Source organism: Typopeltis vanoorti, chromosome 4 (assembly GCF_054136105.1).
Source record: "Typopeltis vanoorti isolate ZY-2024b chromosome 4, IOZ_Tvanoo_1.0, whole genome shotgun sequence".
Lineage (NCBI taxonomy): Eukaryota > Metazoa > Arthropoda > Arachnida > Uropygi > Thelyphonidae > Typopeltis > Typopeltis vanoorti.
Window position 1 is genome coordinate 55435996 of NC_143552.1, and position 12336 is coordinate 55448331.

Consider the following 12336-nt stretch of genomic DNA (forward strand, 5'->3'; position numbering starts at 1 on the left):
AAAAAATTATGGTGTTACTATTCATCTGTTCAGTACTTCAACAATGAATAAAACCATGAAATTCATGAAAGACAATATCACATATTAAAATTTCACGCGCTCAATTTTTTTTATCAACCATAGCGCACCCTGGTGCTTGATAACAAATTATTAAATTCAATAATACACTAAACAACCGATCTATACAACTAATGAAGCTGTGGAATATGTATATACATACAAGCTTCTTTTGCAAAAAACAACTGGTGCAGTTGATGGCAGCAAATTGAAAATTCAAAGGATATGAAAAGAAAACTATTTTTTTTTTTTTACTTCACAGTGTGATAATGCTTTTGGAATAGCAGCAAATTACAAGTATATTGTAAAAAAAAATCAGCTAACGCCATTTTATTCCCGTATACGGGAGTAGGCGAGGCCATTTAGCCCTATCTAACTTTTGGAGACTGAGTGGGCAGTTCAATCTCCACTGGTACCAATCAGAGATAGATGGCCCAAGGCTATCACTAATTAAGTGGTACACAGTGAAGAGAGACGGCTCAAATGTGTCGCCATCTCGTGGTCCCTAACCCTAACACAATATATTTAATGTCTGAAATAATGTGGGTTCTACGGTCGATTTTCTTGAGTTTACGGGACGAAAAACACGAGTTTCCGGGAGGAAAAACCCGCTTGCCCGTCCTTTCTTCAGTGTGGTGGCTAGGAGGATCTCAAAGGAATTTTTGAATGGTTCTATCAGAATATTCATTTTGTCTAAAGACATCTGAGAGGTAATTAATTCTCCGCTCATTCAGAGCCATCTAACACCCTGGCGGTAGATCCGCCCTCACACTCTCCTTTCGGAGGAATGGTCCACCTGCAAGACCGGTGAAGCACGTTCAAACCATGTACGAGGTAAATTGCCTGGCACAAGCCCCCTAGAGTCAGTGTTAACGTTTCACTCAGGAGTTAGAACGGTGGCTTCTGCTGGTAAGATCAATTCGGTGACGAGCACACCTATCAGATTATTTAGCTTCAGCCATACACATCGCTGACCCAGCGGGACCACGAGGAGGAAATCTGATAACGCAACTATGGCAGGTGATTGTTCGACAGATCGAAACGCTTTTCCAGATAGCGACTTCTCACTCAAGAAGTACCTAAATATGCTCACCTCCATAGGTCACTCGACTGGCATTTTCTATGCACTCCCATAAGGAGTTTCGGTCACTATCGGTCCCCGATAGACTAGTGCCACAAGCGCAACTTCGAACATAGAACATGAACGTTGTCGCTCTGACCCATTAACATGTCACCCATGTTTCGGTTCCGAACTAATCGCTTTCTATTTGTCATCCATGCGCAGAGGGCCCGCGGATCGGGATGACAAACTTTACAGTTCTCTACTAGTTATACCATTTCAGAGCAGAGAGCCGACCTCTATGGTGACCTTCGATCGCTCCACAGAGGGTTTAATTCAATTTAAATCGTTACCCTTCACCGTAGCGTTCTCATACACATCAACGGCGAACAGTCCGCTTTCGCAGTCGAACATCTCTTAAGAAACGTCACTAAATAGATGATGAGGTATGTGCTTACCTTAAAATCTCACAATACGAGCCTAGAGACTTACAACTCATAACATATCATGAACCTAAAGGCGTTCAGTTCATGGTTGAGAGACATCTCTCAAGGAACGTCACTAAATAGATGACGAGGTATGTGCTTACCTTAAGATCTCACATTATGAACCTAAAGTCGTTCAGCTCATAATTTATCATGAACCTAAGGGCAGTCAGTTCATTGATAAGAGATCTTTACTATAGTTTGAACCTAAAGTCGTTCAGTTCATATGCAAGAGACACCTCTCATCAAACGTCACTAAATAGATGACGAAGTATGTGCTTACCTAATATTTATCATTATGAGCCTAAAGTCGTTCAGCTCGTAAGGTATCATGAACCTAAATGCGTTCAGTTCATGGGCGAGAGATAATGTTCTATGAACCTAAAGGCGTTCAGTTCATAGTCTTAAGAGAGTAATAATAATAACCCATTTATTCCCGTATAGGGAAATTTATATATTCGCTATAAGGGAACATATTTATATTCCTTTTTTTTTAAGTTTTATTTAAATATAATTTAAATTTAGATTTTCTATATTTATATTTTTATTTATATTTATTTACAGTTTAGAAAATGTATATTTAAATATATAAATATACTGCATATATATATAAAAGAATAATAAAAAGCGAGGCCTTTTTACTCCTATCTAGCTTTCGGGCTAGATAGGATTAAAACTGGTGGAGATTGAACTGTGTGGGCAGTTCAAAGAGAAAATCTTTCTCCTGCAGAAAGACAGGCCTTAAAGAATCTTAAAAAGAACGAAAACATCATTATTTTACCTGCAGATAAAGGCAATGCCACAGTCGTCCTCAATTCTGAAGATTACCACAATAAAATGCTTCAGTTGCTTAAAGACAACATTACATATTTAATTCTTCAGGATGATCCAACAAGGGAACTATAAAACCGCACAAACAATCTGTTAAAAACTACATTTGAACTCCCTCACAATATGCGCCTTTCTTTACGTTCTCTTCACCCTCTTATTTCACGCAATTATGGAGTTCCGAAGATACACAAAGAAAACACTCCTCTTCACCCAATTGTGGAACGAATTGATGGTCCTACTTATACGCTTTCGAAACATCTTGCAAGATACCTCAAGTGTTTCTCCAATAAATCTTCATCGTTCATCAAAAACACCACAGACTTCGTTTCTCATATCAAAAATATTTCAATCAGTGAAAATGATATCATAGCAAGTTTTGACATTATCTCATTATTTACTAACGTCCCTACTGAGGAGGTATTAACATTACTTAAGGACAAATTGTCTAAAAAGATATTTGCTTTACTAAAGCATTGTATTCAATCTGGCTACTTCAGATATAGGGACTCCATTTACAAACAAAGCCAAGGCCTAGCAATGGGCAACCCTTTATCCCCAGTTCTATCAAACATTTTCCTGGAAGATTTTGAAACAAAAGCCATATCGTCCTTATCATTTAAGTCGAAACTTTGGAGACGTTATGTTGACGACATTTTCATTATATGGAGTCACGGACACACATCTCTCATGGATTTTCTTCAACATCTTAACAACCAGCATCCTAATATAAAATTCACTGCCGAACTAGAACGAAATAACTACCTTCCTTTCCTGGATGTAATTCTTACACGATGCTCTGATAGATTTAAAATCTCTATATACCGAAAACCAACTCATTCTTCCAGATATCTGCACGGTTAATCTCATCGGTTTCCACCACAAAAGCTCGGAACTATTTCTACCTTAGGACACAGAGCACGATCTCTTTTAAATGAACCAGATGAACTCCAAAAAGAAATTGAATAACTTTCTCTTATCTTTAAACAAAATGGATATTCTGAAAAAAACAATTAAGAAATTTCTTCTGGATCCTCCTAGGCAGCGTACTACTGATTTTAAAGGTAGCATCTGAATACCTTACATTAGTTCAGTCTCCAATAAATTGGCTAAAGTCCTTAAAAAATACATTAGGACGTTTTTCACCACACTCCCTAAAGTCGATTCTCTTATTATCCACCCAAAGCCTATTCATCATAACCTGAAATATCCAGGTGTTTACAAGTTATGGTGCGACTGTAATATTCCTTATTTTGGACAGACTAACAAATCTGTTGAACTGCGTATTGAGGAGCATAAGAGACATCTCCTATAAAAGATCACATGCATCTGCGCTATGCACTCATGTTCGTTTCTCTAATAACCCTCATGACAATCTACAGAGTCACTCAGTTTGCTGGGATAAATCCGAAAACATTTTTCGCTGTAGTGATGAGTTTGAAAGGAAAATCGTGGAGTCTAGATCCTGAACATTTGAACAGCAATTGAAGTCATAACATCCCTGATAGCCATATTGCAGTCTCTCTTATGCTCCTCTATACATAATTCAATAGACTTATCTGTTTGACCAAAATAAGGGATATTACAGTCAAACCATATCTTGTCCAAGCCAGGATATTTCAGATTTCTATACTATAAATTCAATACTGGCGCTCATGAGAACCTGCAAGCACGCATACAACAAACAATAGCACGTTAGATAGAACGACTTGAAAAATACAACGTTTTTGTGCCAATTATGTATTGCATTTTTTGCCTGTAATTCTCAGTTTTTTGTAACTTCAATTTTTTATTACTGTGTTCTACCTTTAGTGGATACCTGAAGAAGGCTGTAAAAGGTTGAAACAGTTGTATCATTATCATTAAAATTTAATATTTTATCTCGGTCATTTAAGTCATTTAAAATTTTTCTTTAAAAAAAAAAATATATATATATATATATATATGTAGAAGGTATTTTACCTTGGAGAAAAACCAGGATTAAAATTGCTTGGTACTTTTAACATATATATATATATATATATATTGTGTGTGTGTGTGTGTGTGTGTGTGTGTGTGTGTGTGTGTGTGTGTGTGTGTGTGTGTGTGTGTGTGTGTGTGTGTGTGTGTGTGTGTGTGTGTGTGTGTGTGTGTGTGTGTGTGTTGAGGAATATTGACTCGGTTGTTTTGATACATTCGTATGAATAGAATTTAATGACTGAAACCGAGAATAATTGTAAGGTTTTAATGGTATAACACACTACTAGTTTCGGCTTTTGACAGCCTCCTTCAGATGTCTTTTAAAAATAGGGAACAGGAAAAAAAAAAAAAAAAAAAAAAAACACCGAAGTTTAAAAAAAATGAGAAACACAGCAAAAAAATGCAGTACATAATTAATATGAAAAAATGTAGTTACAATTAGATTGTTCTTTCAATCGTGGCATTGTTTGGTGAGTGAGTGCTAGCAGTCTCTCGTGAACGCCAGTACTGAACATCAGTAGAATGGCTATCTGCGGGGGGGGGGGGGGTAGCTCAAATTGTTATTTAAATGTTCTTGATTAAGGATGATTTCTCTGGACTCCACAATTTTTCTTTCAAACTCATAATGGCAACGAAAGAAGTTTTTGGATCTATCCCAGTAGACTGAATGACCCTGGTGTTCATCATCAGGATTGGTCGAGAAAAAAACATGACTAGACAAGGCACTGGCACTTTTGTAAGAAATGTCTCTCTTATGCTCCTCTATACATAATTCAATAGACTTATCTGTTTGACCAAAATAAGGGATATTACAGTCAAACCATATTTTGTCCAAGCCAGGATATTTCAGATAATGATGATGAGCCTTTGGATGGCTTACTAGAGAGCGGATTTTTGAAGTGTAGTAAATAAAGTCCTGATGTTGTATTTCTTAAGAACTCTAGCTAATTTTTGGGAAACTGAACTGATGTATGGGATAGAGATATTAATTACCCTTAATATTGGTTATTTCTTCAGTGCGGTGGCTAGGAGGATCTAGGAGGAATTTTTTAATGGTTCTATCAGAATATCCATTTTGTCTAAAGACATGAGAGAAGTAATTAATTTCTTTTTGTAATTCATCCGGGTCATTTAGAAGAGAGCATGCTCTATGTTCCTAAGGTAGAAATAGTTCCAAGCTTTTGTTTAGTAAAATGATGGGACTGGCTATGAAGATATCTATTAGTGTGTAGGCTTTCTATACATTGAAATTCTAAATTTTCCAGAGCAGCGGGACAGTTTTATATCCAGGAAAGGTAGGGAATTGTCATATTCAAGTTCAGCTGTGAATTTTATATTAGGATGTTGATTATAGAGATGATCAAGAAAATCCATGAGACAATTGTGACCGTGGCTCCAAATAATAAAAATGTCATCCACATAACGTTTCCAAAGTTTAGGTTTAAACGAGAAGGATGATATAGCTTTTGTTTCAAAATCATCTAAATAAATGTTTGCAAGAATAGGGGGTAAAGGATTGCCCATCGCTAGATCTTGGTTTTGTTTGTAAATGGTGTTTTGATATCGAAATTAACCAGACTTAATGCAATGGGTCAGTAAATCAAACATTTTCTGTCATATATGTTAAAGCAGTAACCTCAGTAGAATGATATACACTCACAAAGTGGTCACTCAGTAACTCAACTATTTTGTCTGCTTCTGTCTCCTCATAACCATCATTACTCGTTAAAGATAATCTTCCATTTAAAGAGTTCTTTCCTTGTGGAAAAAACCTTTGGGATTTCCTTTGGCCTGTTTGGCTAAATTCTTCTCGTAATCTGGTTTTGCTTTCCTTGCCATGTCACCTATCTTACCCGGGGATTGTACTGTTTGCGAGTTTGCTGGTTACCTTTATCCTTTTATGTCTTCCACAGCATTTTATTTTTCTGAAGCTCATGCTTAATAATATTCATCATCCATCTAAATCCCACCTGATTAACCCTCCTTACCTTAGATTTACAATAGAGGAAGCAATATTAAAAATATAATATTACTTATTTTAGATGACCCTTAACTATAACTCATGCACTGCTAACATCTTACCTGCACTGTTTTATGCCATAGCCCAGATTTAAGCTTCTTTCTACGTTTGTCATAATCATCTGCGTTTTAGTTGCTCATATATCCCTTGTTAACAGAATATTCCTCATGTTCTACAATCTTCCTAGTCAAGACTAGGAAGATTGTAGAACATGCATGGTCACCATCGGAGGCAATGTATTACCTTTGTTATGGATAGCCCTTCTGATCCTTTGACCACGTTCAATACTCTCCATCCACTTTGAGCACATAAGCTACACGTAATCGTTAATAATTTATTCGACCAAAATTCTACAGATAGTTGTGGATGTACATACATATCATCGAGTGAAACATATATTTCTTTTGTAATAAACCTTTCAGTCCATAACATATATTGTTGCAGTTATATATGTGTGTGTGTGTGTGTGTGTGTGTGTTTACAAAATTTAGACCAGTTTACAAGAAATTTTGTAAACTGGTTTTAATCCTTTTTTCCCAAGCAAGTAAGCTAAGTTTCCTTCTTTTTCAGGTCTGAGGAAACTCGTGGTAAAGGTGTCATAAGCTCTGATCACTTGCCCCCGTAATACAAAACACATATCCTCATGGACAAAAGTTCTGCTTTACTTCAACCTTGGTATCACCACCACCGAGTCTGGCTTCCACTGACGAGACCTCAATAAATATCGAAAGCGGTTTGGGTAATGACCCTTCCTTCCCATAATGCATAGCATCAGGGCCGACTCATGGCGTGTGCGAAGTGTGCAATATACACAGGCGCCACAGAAGAAAAGCGCCCTAAAAGATGTCAAAAAATATGAGATAAGAGTTTAAACGAACAGCAAATGGTACATATTGGTACATATAATTATAAATGTACGTCGTCTTCCGTTCGGGCCCCTTCAGATCGTCTCCCGGAAACGAACAAATAAATTCTGAAATTGTATCCTGGACCCGATTATATCACTGTAATTTTTGATTAAAATTTACGAAAATGTACCTAAAATAGTTCTTTATTTTTTAATGTCTCATAAATCAACTTATGATTAATTGTTGAGTTCCGTATATAAAAACATTTTGTATAAGCAGGACTAATTCGTAGGTAACATTCAGGGCCGGCAGAAGCGGGAATGCAGAGCATGCGCGCGCAGATACGAAGGGGACGCCGCCGCCGGGCACTGTTCATAAGTTCATTTTTCAGAAACAAAATATTTATCATAAAAACAAAAAATTCTTATAATGATCAATATTAAAATAAATAAGGCCGGATACACCGAATAAAAATTTAAAAAAATTGTGTATTGCCGCCACTTTGATCAGTCGGCTGTTTACAATTTTGCAGCGAGAGCAGGATAAATGCGTGCCTGCAGTATGTTGTGTCTACTGCAGTCTATCTAAAGTGAAACGGTGAACATGCGCAGAAACGAATTTTTGTACCAGCCTTGAAGATGATCCACGTGAAGGACTTCCAAAAATGTAACAACACCAGAAATCATTGATCAGTACTTGATATGGTATTGGATGACTGGCAAGCCAAAGTGCATGAAATTGCTGAGACTATAACCATTTCAAAAGAATGTGTAGGATATATTTTGCAGGAAGAATTGCAAATGAAAAAGATTTGCACAAGATGAATGCCGGTCTTGCTCACAGCAGATCAAAAGCGCACTTGCATGAAAATCTCTAAACGGAGCGTTTTAACAAGAATAAAACCCGATTTTGTATATCGATTTTTTACTATGGATGAGACTTAAATTCACTATTACATACCAGAATCCAAACAGCAGTCAAAACAGTGGACAGGAGCCGGTTGTTTAGCGCCAAAGAAGACAAGGTCATGGCATCTGTGTTTTGGGATGATGCTAAAGACATTTTGTTCGTTAATTATCTTGTAAAGGGTAAAACAATAACCGGGGAATATTATTCCGATCATTTAACCAACTAGACAAAAACATTCGTGAGAAAAGACCCGGTTTGCAGAAAAAAAATTCATATATATCATAAGGACAATGCAGCTATAAACATAGATGGATGGAACACGTTCAAAGAATGGAAAGATTCTTTCCATTCTTTGAACGTGTTCCAAGAATGGAAAGAATCTTTCCATTCTTTGAACGTGTTCAAAGAATGGAAAGATTACCAAAACAAGCCTTAAATTACAAGCCATTAGGAAAAAAGAAAACCAGGACGTCCTCTTAAACGATTCAACGCTAATAATCAAATACAAATAAGATCAAATCATGAGCTATCATATACAAGAGAGATAAACCAAGGGGTCCGACAGGGATGTCCCCTCTCAGCAACTCTTTTCAATATCTACTTAAATGAAATAATAATAAAATGGAGTAAAAATTTACATCAAGGAATTAAACTTTCACCCACAGTTTACTTAAACACTCTCCTCTTTGCAGACGACCAAATAATAATTACAAATTCTGAAGATAACTTACAGAAAGCTATTTTAAATCTAAATGAGATATCCAAAGATTATGGTATGATAATATCAACGGAAAAATCAAAAACTATGGCCTTTAAAGGACAAGATCCAGCAAGAACTAAAATAGTATTAGATAACAAGATCTTAGAACAGGTGAATTCATTTAACTACCTAGGATGTATGATCACTTATGAAAATGAAAAAGATATAAACATAAAAATTGCAAAATATTTAAAAATAACAGGAGTAATTAACTCTATATTTAAACCAAACCTAGTTCAAAAACAAACCAGGCTAAAAGTATACAAATGGATATAAAATGTATATAAAATGGAAGCGAAATCTGGACAATAAAACAAAAAGACAAACAAAGATTAACAACAGCAGAAATGAAGTTTATGAGAAAAACTGCAAAGTATACCCCATTTGATCACAAAAGAAACGAAGATATTATGAAAGAATTAAACCAAGAACCAGTAATTGAAAAAAATTAAAAAATATAAACATAGATGGATGGAACACGTTCAAAGAATGAAAACAGAAAGATTACCAAAACAAGCCTTAAAGTACAAGCCATTAGGAAAAAGAAAACCAGGACGTCCTCTTAAACGATTCAACGATGACTTCTAAGCCGGAACAGGCCATACTAGGCCTAAATCCTTGATACGTATGATGATGATGATGATGACAATGCAGCTGACCAAAAGGTATTTTGTCAATGGGAAAATTAAGGGATCTGCACTATGAATTGTTGGAACATCCACACTATTCCCCAGATTTGGCTCCCTCTGACTTCTATCTCTTCCCGAAACTAAAACTCTTCCTCGCTAGTCAGCGTTTTTCTTCGAATCAAGAGGTGATTGCAGCTGTAGTGGGGTATTTTGCAGAACCACTACAGGGACGAGATAATGGCGCTGGAGCATCGCTGGAATAAAGGTATTAGTCTTAAGGGAGATTATGTTGAAAAATAAAAATAATTTTGAAATTATAAATTCGTTTTTTCATTGTTAGGCAGAGAACTTTTCAGACCACCCTCTTTTATCCTGTCCTGTCCTGTCATGTGTCATCTCCATCCAGGTGGTTGGCTATTATAGATCTTAGTATTTTTCTGTCTTGGGCTGCTTCCTTGCTCTCTGCATGATTCAGGTTCAGCCAGTCTTTTGTGTTTTCTCTGTCTTTCCTTCTTTCGCTTGCCTTTAATTCTTCCCTAATACATAGTTTAAACACTTTCCTACCTCACAATATGATCCATATATGATATTTTTCTCTATTTTTTTGTTTGCTCTTTAGTACCCACCATTTCAACAATTTCATTACTCTTCTTCTGGATACACGACATCTACAGTGCACTTCTATACACTACATTTCCAAAACATATCTCTACTATCTTTCTTGTTCATTGTCCATGTTTCTACTCCATAGAAAGAAATAGACCAAATAAAGCATTTAATCATTCTTAATCTAGTTCATTTGTTTATTTCTCTTGAAGTTAATATACTCCTTATTCTGTTAAAGGTTGATTTTGCAATATATATTCTCCCAATCTCTCACTTTTGCATTATCCATTTTTCGTAATCATATGTCCTAAAGAAGTATAACATTTAACTTGTTCTCTAATTTGGTTTTCTACTAATTTGGTTTTTTACTTTGATCTTTGGGGATTGTGTAGCTCAGTGGAAGTTGCGCCAGGTGGCACAAAGGTAGAGTTATGGTTCAAGTCTAGTCGCTGACTGGAGGAACTTTTTCGAAGTCTTTCTTCTGACCAGTTCCAGAGTTAGTTGATCTCTGGCATGGCAAGTGGGTGTTTTTTCTCCCGGAATCTCAGATTTTTCATCCCGTAAACTCAAGAAAATCGACCGCAGAATCCACATTATTTCAGACAGTAAGATATCCTTTTAGGTTATTTACCAAGAGATGGCAGCACTTGCTTGCCGGTCTCTTCATCGGTGGATGCCTATAATTAGTGATAGACATGGGCCAGCTATATCTGATTTGCTACTGGAGATTGAACTGCCACTCAGTCTCCAAAAGCTAGATAGGTTATAAAGGCCTGGCTTACTCCCTATAAGGAAATCAAATGCGTTATCTTATTATTATTATTATTATTGTTATTATTACTTTGATTTTTAACATTGAGGTATATTTTATTCTGCTTACTATCATCACTCTATAGATGTTTTAATTGAATACAAGGCCTCATTTTTTTTTACTCTGTGCTGTGTATTTATTGACTCTTTCAACTTTTGCAAGTCTCTCTCTCTCTCTCTCTCTTTCTCTCTCTCTCAGCAATCAACACAACATCATCTCTGCATAACGCAGATATTTATATTATTCCTTCCATTTAGCAAATTCCTTTCAATAATTTGCATATTTGAATCATATTACTCATTTCTTTTGCCTATTTACTAAACCATGAAGATCACACTCCCGCAGTCATATTTCAAAACTGTTATTTCAAAGCTTGATATCTTTGATATATGCCTCTGAATCCTTCTACTTCCTCATCTTTCTGAAACTCAGTTCATCAAATATATAGAAAAGTCATCATCATCATCATCATCATCATCATACGTATCAAGGATTTAGGCCTAGCATGGCCTGTTCCGGCCTTAGAAATCATCGTTGAATCGTTTAAGAGGACGTCCTGGTTTTCTTTTTCCTAATGGCTTGTACTTTAAGTAATATAGAAAAGTAAGCAACGTTTTTAGTCAAGGTTTTGACAACAACAAAAATGAAATATTGTTCTGTTTTGTCTTATATAGGAATGGTTTTGAATTAAAATGTGGATGTAAAATAATTAACTGTCCGTATGTTTATTATTATTATTATTATTATTATTATTATTATTATTATTATTATTATTATTATTATTATTATTGCTATCTATCCATAAGAATACTCGATAATCTCGATATCTGTGGATATGCTCATGTTTACTATTAGTTACAGTAAATGTTTTGCAAATCATAAAAGTACTAACTAAAATAAGCAAAACTTGATATAAAGGTCAAAAAAATAGAACAGTCATGAAGACAGAACATAACAAGCGGAAATAGAGGAGAGTAAAAACCTGAGTGTTTATGGCAATCAAGTGATCTCAGCATAATGGAAATATGCAATAATTTTATAGCGACCTATGCATAGGCAGGGAACATATAGATCCTCTACTAAATTTAGATGATGCAGATACGGAACTACTAATCTTAATAGAAGAAGTTGAGAAAGTCCTCAATTCATCAAAGAATAATAAAAGTCGTGGAGAAGATGGTATATTAGAAGAATACCTAAAATCAGGAGGCTTACAATTTCATAAGTTCATAATAGATATTAATTAAATTAAATTAAATCAGCTAACGCCTTGTATTCCCTTATAGGGAAGAAAAGGGTTAGCTTTTAACCCTACCTAACTTTTGGAGACTGAGTAAACAGTTTTCAATTTCCACCAGTAGCCA